The sequence below is a fragment of the Aptenodytes forsteri genome, unplaced genomic scaffold (genome assembly GCF_000699145.1).
Source record: "Aptenodytes forsteri isolate BGI_AS27 unplaced genomic scaffold, ASM69914v1 Scaffold265, whole genome shotgun sequence".
Lineage (NCBI taxonomy): Eukaryota > Metazoa > Chordata > Aves > Sphenisciformes > Spheniscidae > Aptenodytes > Aptenodytes forsteri.
Genome location: NW_008796175.1, coordinates 1,373,097 through 1,378,019, shown reverse-complemented (window position 1 = coordinate 1,378,019; position 4,923 = coordinate 1,373,097).

Sequence of the window (4,923 nt, the reverse complement as noted above, 5' to 3'; positions counted from 1 at the left end):
CCCCCCCCTTTTCTGTAGGAAACGTTCAGGCAGGAAGAGCAGCCGGTGGCTTTCTTGTATACAAAGCAGGAGCTGCTACAGCTCAGCCCCATAACCACTTTGCATTTTTAAGGTGTTTTATTTAACCCATCACTAGCTGCAGAGCTGTTGCAGCAGCAGCCTGGGATGGCACATGAAGACAAACGACTGGTTCACAGTCACTCCTACAAAACTAAAAGCAAACCCAACAGGGAAACCTAAGCCACACACACACACGGAAAAAATTAACTCATTGCTCACAGCTGTAGTTTTCCACCAGACTAAAGGCAACTTGAATTACTCCAACTCCAGCAACTTGTGTTATACAACAAGCAACTTTCAATGCATTCCTATTCAAGGCTTCCTTGGCATCCACTAAAATGTTAAGCCGTCCCTAGAGCTTCCCATTCTAATATTAGCTGTACCAATGCCGCCTGATAGGATTGGGCTGTTTCCAAGTTCCCAAAATCTAGCCCTTTATCTTCCTGAAGTACTGCCGCCCAGTTTTGCAAACACTTGACAGGCGCGGGATGTTGCTCGTGTGACTGCTATTAAGACTTCAAGCTTCTGCAGGAGAAGAGCCTTCAACTACAAGAAAAGGAAGCTTAAATTCCTCTTTTATTATTGGTGTGTTACTGATCAGTGTAATTGCAATAACTGAAACCTACTGGGGCTGGAACAGTCAAACAGTGCTACCAAGGAAGAAGTGTGGGAAGAGGCTGTCAGCAGCAGCAGGGGGTGGGGCACGGAGGCTGTTTGATTCACAGATCGAATTATTTCACATTAAAAAAAACAACATTTGTTAAACCTACATTGCAAGTATTTTCTAGGCTAATTAAAGTCAAGTTCTTAACAAAAACTGCCCAGATCCTTGCAATCCGGCTTGCAGCATCAGCACAAAAGTTAGTCTGACCCATGCTTCTGGAAGGACCTTTGCATTTTGCACATCAGGTGGGGAACAGAGACTACAAACATCAGATTTGCTAGGCATGTTTTAAACTTCAAAGGGAAGGAAAAAAAGCACATGTAGCCATACTCATGTCTTCTGGGTTTCGTAAGGAACAGAGATGCTCTAAATCAATTCCGATTTTGCAAACGGGGCAAATTTATACAGGAATCCCAGTCACTGATGTGTGGGCTCCCAGTCCAAATGAGCTCAGCAAGCAGGAAAAGATGTGCAGAAACCTTTCTGCATGGAGCTAGGGACTGGCTGGGTGCAGCTCTTAAAAACGAGCTAGAACAGGTCAGATATGGGTGGGGATTAGAAAGAATGCTCTCTCAGAAGCTGCTCTGAGCAGACTGAAATACAACCACCTTGTGGATTAAGTGTCTATTCCACAGCTGGGGAAGTGAGGGTCTGTTAGCACTGGGGCCTGAATATGGTGGGTCTGAACTTAACACAGTTACGGCAAGATGCACAAATAATGTAGTAACATCTGCCACTTCCCAGCCCTTCCACCTTGAGAAATCCTGAAGAACATAATAAACCAAACATTCACCCTCTGACCCGTGTAGCTCAGGAGCACACAGGTGCACACACACAGAGGTATTCATATTATTCTTTTACAACTCTTAGGGGAAAGAAAAAAAAATTCTGAAGAAATACTTGCTGATGTCCTGCTGATGGAAACTGAGAAGAGACCCCCTGCCCCATGCCCAGCAGAAGGGCACACTCGTCTGTTCAACACACAAGAGCGGGACACAAGGAATATTCTGTGCTACAGAAACAACCCACCTTCCTGCAGAAGGACAGAAAATCATCTCAGAACCTGGGACTAGGGCTCCTGTACTGGGGGGAGACAAATAAATGAATAAAATGTTAATACCTGAGGCCTCAATTCTGCAGCCTGCATGCCAACCTGCAGAGCATAGCAGCAGCACACACTGCCCCCATCACTTGTTTGCTGTGGTGAGTGCAAAGGAGAGCACTTAAGCACATGCTTAACTTTGAGCATGCCGACAATGTTACTGGAAAGAAGAAAGCCTGAAGCATGTACTTAAGTGCTTTGCTGAATCAGGGCCTAAATAAATGAATCTAGTTTGCAGGTTTATCGACACTGGGAGGCCAGCAAGCACAGGCAGCAGTCATCGCATTTCGGCTTACGTGATCACAGCCTAGACAGAGGAGCACGAGCTATGCTTTTCTGCAAGTCAACAAATACAGTTCTGTCAATGTTTGGATTGCTGCAAATTCCCTCTCCATGTGGCCACAGGGAAAGCTGAAAACACGTGCACGCAGGGCTGACATCACACCCAGTGCTGTATACTGCTGCAGCGAGGCTCCCATGCACGCCGCCAAAGGGTAACACACATCAGACAGGAACCTGCCACTGACACTATAAAGCTTCAGTTCTCCATGTTTCAACTCCTGGCAGCAAACAATTGCAACCATTCTCACCACAATGCATCCTTACAATTCTCTTGTATTACCCTTTTTTTTTTTTTGGGGGGGGGGGAGGGGGAACTGGCATTTTATTCACATTGTTCTCCCGCTTATTTCAAATGGGAGGAATAAAAGCATCCATGCCAAAACCAACATACAACAAGGTTAAAAAGTAGCTCCAGAAAACACAGGCTTCATTAGCATGCAGGAAATACAATAAAGGGTAGGTGCTGCCTGTTGAACCCTTCTCAGCGCTGCTGCTCAGCAAGCCAGATCTGTCTGGCAAAGCTCATCTCCTCTGCTGCCAGATGGGCCAATCTCGTTTCAACATCAGCGGCAGAGCAGAGAGAAAAGCCCATGGCCTTTATCCCTGTAAGAAAACTATAATATCCCTGAAGCCTCTGCTCCAGGGCCACTTGCTGGGCCAGGCTCTAATTGTCTGAGATGCAGGAGGACGTGGCTTGCTCCAGATGTCAGACCCGGCCTTGCAGCTACCAAAGTGAAGGGGAACAAGGGCACTCTGAGGAGCGAAGGTCACGCTGGGGCTCACCTCTGGCGGGACTGAGATGCCCTCGCTGCATGAGGTAACACAAGGATGAGTGTATTCACTTGACACTTGAATTCCTCCTCCTTTTCCATGAAACCGATCCCCTTCAACTGACACCCCCTATGGATGTCAACTCATGAGGACGCTTCCTGACAGCCAAGTTCAGAAATGGTAATTTATGTGACAGGGTGGATTCAAGCAGCTCCCAAGTGTAAATGATGCTATTTAAAGAGGTTTGGGGGTTTTCTGAGAAGAAAAAAATGACTCATTAGAAGTGGCAAGGTGGGTTCCTTATTTATTGTTCCTCAAGGATTTCCGGGTCACAACTGCTCAGATGAGAAGCAAAAGTCCTGTTGCCCTAAGTGACAGTCCTAGTGAATGAGAACGGCAGCTATTCGCCTTCGCCTGAAGTGAGGGGACACTGGGGCTTTCCCAAAGCCAAGTTCCAGCCATGCCCCTTCTTTAGCATATATGATGCTGTCCATGCTCCTCTCCTCAACACGAGCCACCAGCATGTGACAGAGGAACCAAGGACCCGCTCTCCTGAGTCTGAGTTCAGCCATATACTGCCAGGTTGCAGTACGCTTTACCCAGTTTTGAAAGTTATGGTCAATGAAAGCTCAGACCCAGCCAGCCTGGATGGACGGATACCCCAGAGGCACAGCAATGGAGAAACTGTCACTACAACTTACACCCCATCCCTGAACTATCAATGTTCTCTGCATGTCTAGATATTGTTGGAGCAAAAAAAGACTTTTTTTTTTTATGGCCTTTACTCAAAGCACTAAATTCAGCTGGCAGCACAAATGACACTCTTATTTATCAGACCTTACACCTTTGAGATGATTCTGTAACCTCAGCTTTTCATTGCACCTTAATGAGTACAGAAGAGCTTGGCGCACCCACCACCCCCTCCTTGATAAGCTGGGATGGGGAATTGGAGCAAAAAAAGACTTTTTTTTTTTATGGCCTTTACTCAAAGCACTAAATTCAGCTGGCAGCACAAATGACACTCTTATTTATCAGACCTTACACCTTTGAGATGATTCTGTAACCTCAGCTTTTCATTGCACCTTAATGAGTACAGAAGAGCTTGGCGCACCCACCACCCCCTCCTTGATAAGCTGGGATGGGGAACTCCTCACTCAAAAAGCAGCGAGCTGTTTCCACTGTCAAAAAAATCTTCCAAATAAACCCTGTGTTCCTGGAAACACTGCATGGCAAAGAGAAATGGGAACATTGAAAATAGCACATTGAACTGTTTTGCTCTGAAAGAGAAACAAAAGTCTTTAGGAGAATACCACCACCCCCCAACAGAATTTTCACATTCCCATGGAAAAACAAGTCTGAGCATCTTCCCCAGTCCTTTCTTTCTCCTCCATTTTCACAGCAGTAATAAAGAAGAACACATGAGGCTGCATCCTTGCTCTTCAAAGGAACCAAAAAGGTATAGTCAAGGGCAAGATTTTACTGGGGAGTGCTATACTGGTATATTTATTGGCAGCAATGCATGAGAAAAGATAACCCATGTTTGTGAGGAGCTTTCAGAATCAGTGAGGAGGAAAAAAAAAGAAAAAATCTTCATCTAGGGCCCACTGAGCCAGGAACACGATGACATTAGTTCAGTTGGCTGACATTAGAGAAGCTCATTTTGGACCTCACAAAAGCCCATGGCAAGTTAGGTGTTGCCATGGTCGGATCACAGGGCAGCTCTGCTTCACTTGGGACTCATTCAAAAGGGGAACTAGCAAGGCTGTACAACAGCAAAAGAAAGCACAAAAATAACACCCGTAAGGTCAAGGCATGGATCCTCCATTGCTGAAGTCCCAATTAGCAAGGCTCTTACCCTGTATCACTTAAAACCCAGCAGCGCTCAGATTCCTGTAGACTCCAATTCCTCTGCTGTTGCAACGCCGACAGTTTGAACGCAGCGGGGCTGCCTCTGACATCGGCTGGGGCCCACCCCCCACTCTCA